Below are 15,828 nucleotides of genomic sequence, written 5' to 3' on the forward strand. Positions count from 1 at the left end.
AATAAAGAATTGTTACTCATGCAGTTCACTGCAGCTGCAGAACAACTGAAACCTAACAGACATGCTGGGATTCTCATGCCTCTTACTAAAAAAATGAGCACCACTCTAATGTCTAAAAGATCATTTAGACTAGAATTTGGATTCCAAGATTATGAGAGAACAGTAGGAAAAGTTTAAACCTTTGTTTCACTGGGTAAAATTTTGTCTGGGGTGAGACAAATTAAATGTTAGAACCATGAACAAAATAATTTAGTTCTCAGATCAATAACAGAGCTGGAGCTCCAACTGTGTTCTCATTGCCCACACTGCTAACCACAGGTTTTGTGGATGAAACAAGCACCAGCAGTCACAAAGGGAGAAGCTCAGTGCTTCTCACTCACTTATTTTTGGGAAGTGGATTATTCTAAATGGATTCTGGTCTGATGTTTCTCATTACTGATTCATAGTTATTCAGGTTGCCTCCAATTATGACTTGAAAACCTCTCCAGGGGCTGCAAAACTCATGTAAAACACTCACTCTACTAATGCACCCTACATCTGACACACAACTTTACAAGACAAGGGTAGAGAGGCAGACAGAGACCAGGCATTATCGCAGGCTTTCTCCATTTCCTAAATTTTCACTTCTAACAACACGCTCTGTTACCTACTCTAGGAGTTTTTAAAGTCTCTGGATTAGTTCCTCCTCATCAGAGGAGGAGCTGTGATCTCATCTGTCCAGCACATCAGAGTCAGTCATTCACCCCACTGCAAAACTCAGCATCACTTACTTTATTGTTCAATGAGAGAGAGCATGGAGTGCTGTAGAAGCCTAAATGGACTCTGAAATGAACCTCAAAGGGCACAGTGTTTATAAACTGATAATTCTTATCCCTGGAGAGTGGTGCAAGAGTCCTGGACAAATAGCAAATTGGTTTCCAGTAGAGTCTAATAATTGACTGTCACTTTGAACAGGCCTTAGCATAACTGAACACGAGGTAGAAAACATGCTGAAAAGAAAGAAACAAACAAAAAAAATTGAGAATGGGCTGTGTTTGAACTTCATTTTTAAGGTAAACCTCTGCTTAAAAAATAAATGGCAAAATACAACTCCGGAAACCATGATATACTTTATATTTTATAGGAAAGCAAAAGCCAGTGTCATCCATTTTCAGGCAAAAAAAAAATAAATTAGATGTTCTTATAATTAATATCTAGTGGTCTTTTGTACAAAAGAAACGTGTTTAGAATTAAAATCTCATTAATTTAGTAGCTAGAGGCCCAGGTGCAGTACAATGTGGGTACCACTGAAATAGAGGACAGCACATGCACCACCCTTCAGTCGAGTGGTGCAAAGCGGGTCAACACCATGGTGCCATTTCATCTGTCCACTTAACTAAACTCTGACAGGGTGTCAGGCTGGAGAAATGGAGAAGCGGAAGGAGAAATGGAAAGGAGATAGTCTATTAAATTGCTATGGAAGTGGAGGAAGCCAGCTCAGCCTGCTCTCTTCTTTCAAATCAAAAGTTGCCTGACTCAATTCCTGCAAACAGAAGGGTCCAGTCTGGAGTCCTGCTGGCAGTTTACCATGTACCATTTATACAATGGCCTGCATACAAATGTGGTTTATAACTATTTGATTAATCTGCTTTGAAACAATCCGATCAAGGAGTTTATGCAACAGTCATGGTGCCAAGAGACTGCGATTCCATCTTTTGCTTTACTGCTTATCTGCTAGTCAGCTGCACAAAAGTCATTTTAATTCTGTGACTCTTATTGCTCTAAAAAACTAATGATCTATTTTCAGATTTCAGCCTTCTTCAACCAGGATTTACCCCCACTGTCACCATCCCTCAGAAACTCACACCACCTTAAGGCAGTCAAAAAAGCAGTCTGAGCCTGGGCCAGGATGCATGATGAAGTCCAGTAGAAACATTGACCTGAGAGTCTCCAGGTACAATGGCAAAACCACGTGTAAGGTGTGAATACTGTTCAGCTCTGCAGTTATACCCTGGGCCTGGACTTCATCCATATCATAATCACTTTGGAAATCACTACGAACTGTGAATACCAGGGTCACCATGGAAGGGCACCCTCTCAAAGGACCACAAGGACCAAATGTCATCTGTGAAACTGTGTGACAAGCAAGTGTTCTGATAACATAACTCTGACAGTGGTTTAGTGTCTGATAAAAAAATAATCCAGCCAAATATAATGACATTCTCTTTTTTTACAAGACACTGTGTACTTGTAAATGCATAAGTAGCCTGCAAAAGTGTCATCTTGGGGTTTCTCAGTTTCTCCTAGATCCTGGATTTTCTATGACTCACTGAAACTATTTCTCTTTGTAAATGGCATCCATTACACGACTGGATGCTCTGGTCCCTGAAGTAACAGGGCTGAGATAGTAAAAGAAAAGTTACCTATTTTGAAGAAATGCATTTGTCCTTATGATTCGCACAAGTCAATTCTTTCTGAGAACTCATTACATCCTGAGCATGCCTCAAACACCACCAAACCTCCTATTAAAACGTCACTTACACACTCTACAGCTTCTTTTAAATCATCTTCCTATGAAAGATCATGCTTCAAAAAAGAAAAAAAAACACATCCCAAACCTGCTTAAGATTCCTGAGCAATTACCTTAAAAGCATTTATGCTAAAGGAAGTGCTATTGATTTTTGCTCATCAGCTTTCAGCACATGAACAGTACAGCAAAAGAAGTATTAAATTTAGCTGTCTAATTATGAGGGGTGCATGGAATTACCAGAAAACCAGGCAGCAGCTCATTTTGGGAGCAGATATTGCAGATACATGGCATTTGGCAGTTTAAATTCAACCTGTCTGTCAATAAGGGTCTTTCAAGTTCTTCCAACAGTTGCAACATACTTTTTGCATGTCATACCGTGTATGCTACATTGCTAATATAGCATACAAATAACAAATAACATGCTACTGCTAAAAGCTGAAAACTGCCTAACAGAAGCATAACTAACTATGCCATGTTACTTAAAACTTTAAAACTGAATCATATTTAGTTCAAGCCTGGAATACTAAGATTAAAGATTTGTTGGGTTTTCGGGGTTTTTTTTAATAAAACAGTAAATTCTTTCTTAAATGAAAAAAATCTGTCCAAACTGAAAAAAAATTAATGAGATAGTAATTTAAATTCTAAACAATTACTTTCTCTGTGCATCCATCACTGATATTGGGAAGGAAATTAAAAAGTGGATTTATTATTTCAAATTTGATGTACTCAAAGTCATGTCCAGGGTTCTTAATGCAGGTGCATTAAAATTTTCTCCCCCTGATATGTTTATAGACAGGTTTCAAAAAGCTGAAGAAAAAAATGACCATAGAAATAATTAAATATAATAATATAAGAAGAAAAAAACCCCACTAATTCCAGTATTAATCACAGAAGCACAAAAAATTCATCTGCCAAATCATCCTGAAAAGCAGACAAAAAGACTTGGAACATATTGAGAACTCAGCCAATGCATCTGGCACACAAAGCTTGCCACTGGGCAGAGAAATATGCATAAGGATCTGACTAAAATAATCTCTCCAATAAACACTACTTAGAATTGGAAAATTTACAGGACTTAGAAATAGAGAGGACAGAAAGAGTAGCCAGCAAGAGCTTGATACAGTAGTCTTTTTTATGCTATAAGCAGCTCATCTTGTGCCTCAGAAACCTCTTATTTTAAAATCTTTACAGTAAAATTTGATGGCCACACCTGTATTGCCGAGATAATCATAAGGCACTTAGTCATGCAGACTAAAAGCTCAGAAAGAAAGCACTGACACAAGTATTGCCTGAGGATATCAAACATGGTGAGAAATTCAGAGGCACATTGAGAAGATTAAAAAACATTCCTCCAGATACTTTTTTCCTTAGCTTTCAATTGCAAGAAGCCACAAACTCGAGCATTTATTGTGAAGCAGTTGACTTGCAGCCAAATGAACATTAGTCTGGGATGGAAAGTCTGGCAGATGCCAGCACATTTTCTACTTGAAATATCAATGAACTTCGCTTCCATTGTAAGTTTTGTTCAGGATGGCCACCATGGATTCAAGAAGGGGAGAATGCATCATTGAGGGATTCTCATGGCATTCATTTTGATGTGACTCTGGGCTACCACCGCTGACTTTGATGGAGTTACTCTATTTTACACTGGTGTAAATGAGAGATAACTCAGTTTCATACACTTTAGGAAATACCAGTTTCCACATCTACTGTAATCAAACCCAGTTTCTTTTGCAGTAGCCAGCCTTTTCCTATCAGCACTTTTGCACTTGACCAGTTTGATACCTGCTAGTGACAACTTTGAAAATGATCCACAAAGCCAGCAGGTGGGCACTGGGTAGATTTATACTCACTGCTGTTGCAAGTAACAGCCAGAAACAAAAATCAAAGCAAGGGGCAAGAAACAGAGTTATCACACTTTTAAAAATGCATATAACTAGTTCCACAGAAATAAATGAAAACATATTTTCTTCTATGAGCAATATTGGTCAAAGGATTGTGTGCATGTAGGACTGGTCTTCTTAAAAAAAAACAACTGGGCTTGGTTATTAGAATTTAATTATAATAAGTTAATAACAACAACAACAATAATAACAGCAGTACTATCATCATCTATTGTTGAATGTTTATTACAATATGGCTCAATCTGATGCCTGACTCCAGGCATCAGACTCAGTTGGTTGCTCTGAATATTATGGGGCAATGTAATGACATTGTTCCATACTATTGGAACTGCTTGAGTTGTAAATATGAAGTCAGGAGTTGAACAGACGGTGGGGAGTCAGAAGCTCAGAAGTATTAGACCCCAAAATAACACATTTTAGACTATCTAGTCACCTCCTAAAACATGCTGTGTTGCCAGCTTTACTTTGCATACATACATTTGGAAGTAGCTTCCTAACAATGATACATGGGAACATTGCTTATTATACGACCTCTTTCAGTGCATTGTTTATAGAGACACTCACAAACCTCCTACAAACCCTCCAGCAGTAACTCACGTCTTGCAGCTGAAGATCAGTGAGCTGTCACGCTGGCCAAGCTTGTCCCTTTCATCAGGATATACCAAGTGGCATCCTGGTGCTTCCACAGTTGATTTTTCCATGGTAGTAAACAGGATCTTTAGATAGTATAGGGCTGATAAAAAGGTTGCCAAAGAGAGATCGAGGATTACACAAAAGTAAGCACGTTCTGGTACAACTATTTTTATATATATATTCATGTTTCTGATTTCCATTGCATACTCTACATTTATTTACAGTTTTCCTCTATTATTACTGTAAGAACTTATTACACATTATAAAGCTTGATTCCATACTAAAAAAGATGGCCCCCAACTTTGCTGCAAACATATAATTTGGGAGTCTATTTCCCCTTTCACATGAAAATTTCTTTATAAGGGACATACCCTTTATTAAGCTTTTCCAAAAAAACACAGGAAATAATTATTGTGAGGCATAAAGATGTGAAAATTGTCTAGCTGTCAAATTCCTTTCATTTTTCAAGCATCGAAGTCTGTAATTTTTTCTTTGTTAATAATATTTTTCAGGTAGATCCATAGGGGATAAAACAGATAGTGGCATGAAGAATGGACTTTTACAGACCACGTTCTGTGAAAAAAACCTGAAAGCTCTGGCATTGTTTGGCCTACAGAAAACTCATTTAGAGAATATGTGATAACAATCTTCAAATATATAACAAACTGCTGCAAAAAATAAATTGTTTTCCATCTACACAGTGATACGACAAAAACAAAAGTGCTAAAATTTCTACAGTCCTACGGAGATTGATATGGGGATCCTGAGAAAAAAATCTGTAATGGTAAGGCTGAAGAAGCACTGCTCTATATTTCCTGCAGAAAATGGCAAGACTAAAGAAGCACTGCTCTATAGTTCCTGCAAACTCTGTCTAGGTGATAAACTTCTGTGTGGAATGACACCAATCCAGCAGGATAAAGTCAATGTTGTTGAGTTTTTTCTAAATCAATGTGACTGTATTTGACAAACTGTTTTTCAGAAAATGGACATAATATCTTTTGTCTAAATTAAGTTCAGATTCCAGATGCTTGTTATACAGTCATTTATTATTCACCCTTTCTTCCCTATTTATTTTCTTTTTAATGTGTAATGAATGTGCAAGATTGTACCTCTTTAATCTTATACTGCAATAGTTACACTGAAATCTTACGGACAACCAGTGGTAGAGTAAATGACCTTTTGATACCTTTAAAATTATTCAGCTGGCTCTAATTATGACCTCCCTGCTGATTCATAAGCAAGAGAATAAGCCCATATGAATCAGATAAATTATTCCCTGTGAATAATTCATTTAGCATGACTATAAAACTCCACTTTTTAAATAGACAGAAAACATATTTTAGAAAATGTAGGTAGGTGATTAAAAGTTATCGAATAAATACTTTTTTCTTGACCAGATGGATTCTAAAGCAGAATTCTTGGATTCAGTCAACTTTCTACTGGATCTTTGTGGATAACAGCATCACTTATGGATAAAGAATGAGTCTTTTTTAAAAAAAAACTCTAAGTAACAGCTTTCAGTTCTTATTAGTCTATGAGCTGTCCAAATTCCTTCAGTGAAGGTACTATGGCATCACTAGCAAATGCCAGCTCTCCACTAAGACCTGTCTTATGATTTAGGTGTCTGACCTTCACCAGAGCCTGACTATCACTATGTGCCTTAGGTTGGAGGTAGAGAGACACAGTGAACAATGACTCGTGTTCTGATAGGTTTCAGATTTTAAAGAAAAACAATGATAATGTTTTCCTTCCTGATCTGAGCATGGAAAAAAATGTCTTAACAGTGAAATTCAGTTTTACTCGTCAATCATACATCTTATTTTAATGGGGTTTCTCTAATTGCTCTCATTGCAGATGGTGCTGTGATGTGAAGAATATCTAAAAATGTGGAACTTTTCCTGTGGAAATGACATCTCTAGTGTCTGTGGTTTAGAATAGAAGTCACTCATCCCTCAGTTATCTTAGGTATAAGTGGACACAATGAAAGGACTCTGGTGTAAAGTTAACCAACATGCAAGGTCATACTGGGGTTTTTAAACCTCCAGTAATAATAAAGTTGTTTGATGGCTACACTTCAGTGCTAATTTATAATTAACTTCAGATGCTTCTTTGATCTTCCTGATGTATTTTCTTTCCTTTTTTCCTATCAAGAGTCTCCATGCTGTCTGTAATTATGCCTCTTAGTGTGACCATAACTTTAAGTAGACATATTAATAAAAGCTTTGAGAAAATATCAGTTAAGCCAAAACAAGCCCTTTACCTCTGAGCTGGAGTATTGCCTGAAGCACTGCTGGTTAAAAATGCAGTATTATATAAGCTCATAATAGCTTTGTCATAAAAATAAAAGAATGATTCTTGGTTTTAGGTAATGGATGACAGAAGCAGTAAAGCCAGTACCCTACCGACAATCCACATATTAAAGGCCTTCAGAGCATTAATATCACAACACTACAAAATGCAGTTGTCATGTTTTATATCTGCCTGGGCTCTTCATCCAAAGAGGAAGATATTCTGATATTTCAAAATTTTTCTGAATAATGAAATATTGAACCAAAAAGATTTTTTAAAAAGTGTTAAAAGGTATCACAATAATAGAGTGATACAGACAAACCTACCTGAAGCAACACATAAATACATAATGCAAGGGAGCAGAGCAGTACAACTCATTTCCTCAGCTAAAGGAATGATGGGTAATTTTCAGAAGAAAAACTGTAATCTCATATTTTCAACACATAAATAAGACATGTATCAGGGATAATGAAAGTGAGACCCTTATATTACACACTATCTATCTGAGTAACATTAAATGGAAATTGTAACAGAAGCGGTAGGGGCAGTTCTTTTGCAAACATATCAGTCTGCAGGTACAAATTGGGACTGGTATGAATTCTCCAGTCCTGAAACTGCTGTTTCACTAATACATTACTCCAAAATCCAGGAATAGCCACAATTATGCAGGTATAAAATATGCTTTATACCAAACATTTCATTCCCCAGGTCGAGAAATTCTGACTGCTGTAGAGCACTAGCACTAACTTGCAGCACAGATGGGTATCCTTGCACAAATGTATCTGCTTGGCTGGAGGGAACAAAAGTGGGGAGGTTAGTATTACTGTAACTCCAGTTACATTAGTACCATCTTCTGGTGAACAAAAGTTTTAAGAAAACTAAATTTCCAGGTGTATTTTTTGATGTCATTTCAAAAATTTGTGTTTGTTAACTAACTGCTAAACAAGTTAGCAGCACAGGTATACACTAATCCTGACATACTGCACGATGAACTTCTTCCAATAACATGACCTCCCCACTCCAGGACCACTTTCATTCAAATCAGTAACTGTGACGGCACTTTAAACATCCATGAATCAGCTTTTGGGGCTCTGACAAAAGGACAACTGCAAGGTGCCTGACACTTGTGTATTTGTACTGAACAATATCAGTTCCTACTCTGCCCTACCTCTCCTGCCAGGTTCTGAAATGCACTGCTGAGGTGGAACTGTACAGCATCAGCTGTTGAGTTCCCCTGGGAAAGGAATAAACATATCTGATGCATCAGCACCAGCTCCCTTCAGCTCCTGCTCTCTTCACAGTACACAGGGAAGGCAATTAAACTAAAACCAAAGGAGTCAGACCAAAACAGTTCAATTTTCACTGCTTATATTATCATCTGGAGTGCCCTGTGGATTGTGCTTTCCAAAAACAGTCACAGAATCATGGTCAGGAAGTACTGCTATTTCAAGTGAAACACCAATATGCCTACTTTGCAAAAGAGTAATGCTTTTTTTTTTTTTCTGGAAACAAAACCATTCCATAAAAGAGGGAGAAAAAAAAAAATCCCAGAATGTGTGACATTCACAAGCTGAAGCTAAGACTGACGGGTGTCTAAACATGAAGCCACATCTTTCATTTTATTAATTTTTTCAATCGCTGCATAGCTGAGATAAAATGAGACAAAGTAGCACAGAAATTCTTTAATATCACAGATAGAGCACTCTCCCCATCATATATCATCAGATGAAAGGCACATTGTGCTTACTTTACTGCAGACTCATTCATTATTCTACCTGGCAGCAACCTGGAATTTTAAAAATAAACATCCCTAGTACGGCCTTATAGTCCTGTCACACAGCACAAACTGGAGATCTGCCAAGAGCAAATTGAGTGGCTTGAGGAATTTTTTCCCTGTGTCAACAGAAGCAGCTGTCCATCCTCTTAAAACCTATGTGGGTTGCTACATTATTCTGCTTAAGAGCCAGAATTTTGCAGTGCCCCTTTCAGATGAATGGCTGAGTGTCGTCCATGATGGAGCTCCCACTTCAGCAGAGCAGTACTCAAGTACCTCTGTAAGAAGATTTGACCGGACCCTGCCAAAGATAATTTGGGAGTGAGAATTTTGTTGTCTTCCTATTTTAAAAAAATGCATTTGTCCCTTTATAAAGTGCTCTCAGAACCCTGTTTGTTCCATTCAAAAGCACTGCAATCCTTGAATTAGCAAAGCTTTATGATATTATCATAAGCAGCTTTTATTAAATACTAAGAAAACCCATATGGTGGTGTATATATAAAGTCTTCTTATTATTGGCTCTTGTCTTAGACATTGTAATTTCTTTATGAATTGTATGATAAAGATTCATTTATATTATAATGTTTGTTTTCTTATGTTTACAACACACTTTTTCAAAGTAACAGTGATACTTTAATGATTCATGTTTTTCCAGAAAGAGTTCCATTCAGATTGTCTGAAATTTCTCTTAGAGATGTATCAGTTACATTATATCTTTATATGTGCTGAATTTTGTATGAGACCTTCAAATAATCATGTAAAATATCTATGCAAAAATGTACAAGAAACTATGAGTAGCATCAATATAATAAACAGACCAATTTATTACATATTGATTACAAAATTAAAACGAAACAGGCTTACTTTTTAATCCTTTTTTGGTCTTTTGCCATTGTGGAAGAAGTAGTGTTGGAAAAATGACACTTGACACTATTATCCTTCAGTTGAGCTCTCATATTTTTCCCAGCAGATTTTGTCTATTCCTGTTGCACTACAGCAGATTGGTTAACATAGTGAGTCAGAAATCACTGGCATCTTGTAACACTCAAGCCCCATATAGATAGCATGTTTGAGGGCTCTTTACCATTCAGATCTACACAAAAAGATCCAGCTGGGTGGACAGAATCCCAAAAAAGGCACAATTAACTAGAGTAGAGTAGAGCTCTGAGCAGAACAACACAGGCAGAGCTCTCCAGAGTGATCATTAATGGGAACTGACCCAGTTGAACTGAACTAAGCTGTGTTACACATCTCTGGGTGACTCCTGCACAGTCAGCCTACAGCAGCTACTCCTGGGATTCTTGTCTGGGCCTCTAGGACAGCTCACTGTTGACACAACACCACATAAATGCTAGCACTTTTGACCCACCAGCGTTCCAAGTCTGTATCCTGGGGTTCTTTAACATATTTTCTTTCAAGTCATTCCTGCTGCAGCAAAACAAAATGGGATTTCATCTCTACTGAGCTTGTTACTGATGACTGCATTCCCTATTCAAGTAGTTTGCCCTATTCCAATACCTAAGAGTAGGTGATCAAGAAGACAGAGGCAGGTTTTACTGAGGTTCCTGGCAGGAAGGTGAGACAAAATGGTCATGACCTGACACACAGAAAAACATTCAGCTAGCAGAGAGTCAAACACTGGAACACATTGCCCAGAGAGCCTGTGGAATATCTTCCCTTTGAGGTTTTCAGATCCAGACTGAAAAAAGCCCTGAGCAAGCTGCTCTGAATTCATTCGTTACAGTGCCTTGAGGAGGAGATGTTTTGGCTCTTACTTAAAAAAAAAATAATCAAAGAGAAATATATCAATCAATAACTGAAGCTAAGATAAATTCGACTGAGATATGAGTCTCAAATTTGTAACACTGATCTGACACTTTCTTACACATTCTAAGTATTAACTACTCAATGCTAAGATCTGATAGGCTTGGGGGGGGTTGTTTGGGTTTTGCTTTTTATAAATGGCTTCTTTTCCATAGGCTTTTCAGTAGTTACTTGTGCTGAAAAATATACACTGTCCATAACAAACGTTTTTGTTGAATCCAATTATATGAATAAAATAATATTTGAGCAGAATCTGCAGAACCTACTGTAATATAGAAAGAAACTTCTACAGAACTAAACAGATTACCCAGAACTAGCACAGAAGAATTATAGAACAGTCTTGAAAGACAGAACATTTCAGCTCCAAATCTATCAAAAAAGTGCTTGTTTTCTTAAATGCACTCATTACTACAAAGCACATACCAATAAGAAGAACTAGAATAAAAATTAAATAATTCAAATAAATGAACGGATTAGATTAGATTCAGTATGGCCACAATTGCATAATTCAGCAAGGATACAATCATCTGGAAAAAGTTATCACCAGCTAAGCAAGTATCTGAATGTACAGCACCTCAGCTGGTTATTTACAGACAAGCTGCTGTTCCGTGGTAAGAAACATCCCATTATTTATGAGGTGAAGCCAGACATGTAGGAAATTACCAGGGAACACCTAGAAAATCCATACTGCATTTTATTCATGAGGTCTACTTTATATGCTGATAACTTACCACGTATTTTGGAAACAAAAGCTCCTAATTTAAACAAACTTCTTCTCAAAAGCAGCTGTAGTTCTGGATGCATGAGCACGTTACTATAATGAACCTCTGTCTGCTCTGAGGGAAGGGGTGTATGAACAACAGACTCAACAGTCAGAGTTGAGTCAGCCAAAAACCACGCGTGTTCTTTGCACACACTGCGTTAGCAAACTGTGTAAACACCACAGCGACCCCTATTTATTTCTCCAGTGACCTGCTTAAGGGAGCAGATCAAACATTTTAGAACTAATTGTACAGCACCATAAAGAGGAGAAATGCAGGCTAAATTCTAGTGACTAAACCATGCCTCAATATAGACATATACTAGTTCACATAAAAGTAGATAGATACCTGATCTGCACATGTGGATTGAGGCTGACATCGTCAGAGACCCAGCATCTTTGAAGACATATAAACATACCTTTAAATCAAGCTAGAAAAGTCACTTGTCAGCAACCAGTATTAAGGTAACTTGAAAACCCGTGAAAAAACAGCAGAGTGACTCTGTGCAGGAATGCTTGTATGTGACTGCATCAAAATGTTGTTTGATGCAGGCTAAAGAAAGGTCAACACAAGGCCTTGAAACATAAATATGCAGAAAGCAACTATTTGCCTTTTAATAAAAGTCCCCATAAAAATAGTTATTTTCCTCCAAAACTAGTGTCACTGCTGAAGAAGAAATAACCCCAAGACAGTACAACAGGGCTCAGGCTTGCTCAGGCAACAAAACCATGACAGAAATTCCTGCTGAGTTCAACAGGGCTCCAGCTTCACTTGTGCCTCTACCTCAAGCCTGCATCACTGGGCATCTCTCTGGGCTACAACTTGAAAATATTTGAATGCTGAAGCAAAAGCAGTAGCCTGATTTGTGACCAGAATGCCTTACTGCAGCAAACTCTTGCCTACTTCCTGAAGCCACTCTGCCGGCATGAGAGCTTCCAGCTTCCAACCTCTCTGTGAGGAGCCTCTTCCCCATTTCTGATGTAGTGAAAAAATAAAGTGCTGCAGAATGCCAGCACTAACTCACCCTCAGTTTACAGGCTGGGAGAAGGGTGGAGATACATAAATACACTAAACTACAGGTTTATTTCCATTACAGTGGACAGTGAATTGTTAGAGGGTGCACCTATAAACCTTACAATTTCCTTTACAGAACCATGTGAAATAACACATTTTACAGCTATGCAGGTAACAACTGAACACTTTGCGTTGCTACAAAAACAAATTGACTAGAGAAATAAGCAATACAACATGAAATGCTACAAAATACATGTTTTTCTTTGCAAAGGAGTGAAAAGTACAACCCTCCAGCATCTCCTGTTTTCATCATCAAGCTTTTTCCCGATGTCCATAAAATCCCTAGCAAGCAGTAAATCATTATGCAACCAAGAAGCTGTAAATACAATTGTTTCTGCAGCTTTTCATCATCCTTTGGTAAGCAGGTCAAAAGGAACTACCATGGCTGGAGAGGAAGATTTCTCTCTGCAGGGAGACTGTCACCCTGCTCAGCTTTGGCAAAACACGATTCTGCTATGTTTATTCTGCTTTAACACTGCAGACAAAACTGATACAGCTTCAAACAACATTTTAAACTTGAGGTTAAAATCATATATTTATTCCAGAATAGAAATCATATTTTCAGCAACTCTGTAGAGGACAATCCTGGAACAGTTACAGAAAAATGAGTTACTGCTCTAGTTCTTTGTTAATAATAAAAAAAAAGTCCTCTCTTCTCTCACTGTCACAGACATCTCTAGAGACATCTTGGCTTCAGACTGCCCCTTCTCTTCAGAGACTATTCAAGTGCAGACCACTCTGAATGCTCATACCTTAAGCCTGAGCACCAGCATGGCAGCAGGTTACATCCAGGACACCAGTATGTCACTCCACAGAGACATTACCATAGCTCCACATATAGAACCAAGCAGAATTTCTGTATTTTGTATCTGTAGTTCCAATAGCATTAATTACAATAAATTGATGAGTAACCAATCTACCACATACATGCAATTACAGCCACGATGTATGTTGCAAAAGAGGAATGCAGGCTGATTAGTAGCCTTTGCTATATATTTTTAAAAAGGGTTGTGATTACCAAAGGAATTGGCCTTTTTGAAATAAAATATGAAATGGGGCTGGAGGGTACAGAGCATAACTCTTCCAACCCAGGCTGGTTGCAGAAGGCACAGCTCACAGCAGCATGGGCTGCTGGCCCCAGGTCTCAGTGAGGGAATGCTGCCACTCCCTCTGGGGACTCTCACACGTCTCCTCCTGTCACACCGAAGAAGATTTTAGGATTATGGCTTTTTGCAGTAAATGTATTTGGAACCACAGCCTACCTCCAGCTCCCAATAACTGAGGGCAGGCAGGAGGCAGCACAAGGTAGACGTAACAGACCATGGGGTTTTTAAAGGTTTATTAACAGGAAATCCTTTGTACCTACACTCAAGAGTGCACAGAGTACCCAGCCTCACTGCACCCAAAATCCCTGAACATTAGGCTGAACTCCAACAGACCACGACAAAAAGAGATATCTCTGACTGGGTGAACTGTATATCCAAAAATCTTTTATAAAGTCAATGGTACTACCACTGATCTGTGATAAGAGTTCAAGTATTTACCACTGGTTTTGTTGAATGTTAGAATTAACCTCATTGATTACATGTTTTTATTCATAGGACAAGAAGACACAGCCTCAAGTTGTGCCAGGGGAGCAAGCACTGGAACAGGCTGCCCAGGGAAGTAGTTGAGTCGCCAGCTCTGGAACTGTTCAAAAAATGTGTACATGTGGCACTTAGGGATGTGGTTTTAGTGTTGGACCTGGCAGGGCTGGGTTAATGGTTGGACTCAAGGGTCTTAGAGGTCTTTTTCAACCTAAACTATTCTATAATTCTATACCAACTGGGAATTCTTACCTGCAAAGACATTTAAATCCTTAGTAACTCCTTTGCAAAGAGTCACTATAGAGCAAAATTTCTGTTTGTTGGTTCTACAGTTCTGGTTTTGTTGAGAAACCACCATTTCAAGTGCTATTTGGGATATTTGGACTCAGAGCTGTATCACCTGCCTGCCACAGGCTTCAAGCCATCCATTGGCCATGATTTCGTCAAAACAATTCCTGACCCCAAGAACTATTTAATTTCCCCATGGCCAAGCAAAGATTACCTGCTCTCCGTGTCGACTTGTGTGCCCACTCTCAGCACCAGCTGAGGACATGGCTGTGCTAATCCCATTCCCTACCCCTTCTCACTGTGTCCCAGGTCATCCCTTCTGCTCTGGGCATGCTGGCTCCCTGACCTGGCTCCCTCAAAGTAACCCCCCAGGCGAAGTGAAACACTAGAAGCAGAGTCTTAACACCCAAAACTGAAGTTCCCATTCAGGCCTATGCAGACACCAGCTTAGAGAGTAAAAAAAATTCAAATTAGAGGTTTTTATCCCTTTACTGTGAATTTGAGATGTTTCTGAGCCTTTCAATTCAGCAAAACATTTTGATATTTGGACTTTTTCGTTAGTTTGGGCTGAAAGCAATGTTGAAATTGCATTTCCCTCAGGAAAGATTCTACTCTTCAGTCCTTTCTAGATATTATTTTAATCATGACTCTTTAAATAGAGTGAAATGGCCTAGCTAAGCATCAAACTGGGAATTGTTAGAGCAAGTACGCTCTGACTGCTTCTCCATTTCTAAAAAATCTATTTACAGGGTTGCAAAGGTATTTGCTTTTATACGCAACCAGTGTTTCTTTCTGCTCCCACAGCAATTTTGCTCTATAGATGAACGAGTGCTTTAGGAAAGAGAAAATGGAAATACTTACTTTCTGCCCTTAGAATTAGTTTTCAAACTTTGAAATGTTCTCAGTCTTCTGTTTATAAACAAGAAATGGTACTGGGTTCTTTAAGACCTACTTTCATTTTACTGGGAATATCTCATGTTCCTTTTGACTTTACTAGAAAGAGGCCTCTGAAATGCTTTCATAATCAAATGTTTTATAGCTTAGATTCAAAACATATCTAGCTCCTGCTTCTTGTGGGACCATCACTAAGTTATAAACCACACAGACACTTGGAATCAAAGCACTTCAATGAAGCTGGGCCCAGTTCAGCAAAACACTGAATAATGTATTTTTGGCTCACTGAGGA

Source organism: Corapipo altera, unplaced genomic scaffold (assembly GCF_003945725.1).
Source record: "Corapipo altera isolate COAL_440 unplaced genomic scaffold, ASM394572v1 78, whole genome shotgun sequence".
NCBI lineage: Eukaryota > Metazoa > Chordata > Aves > Passeriformes > Pipridae > Corapipo > Corapipo altera.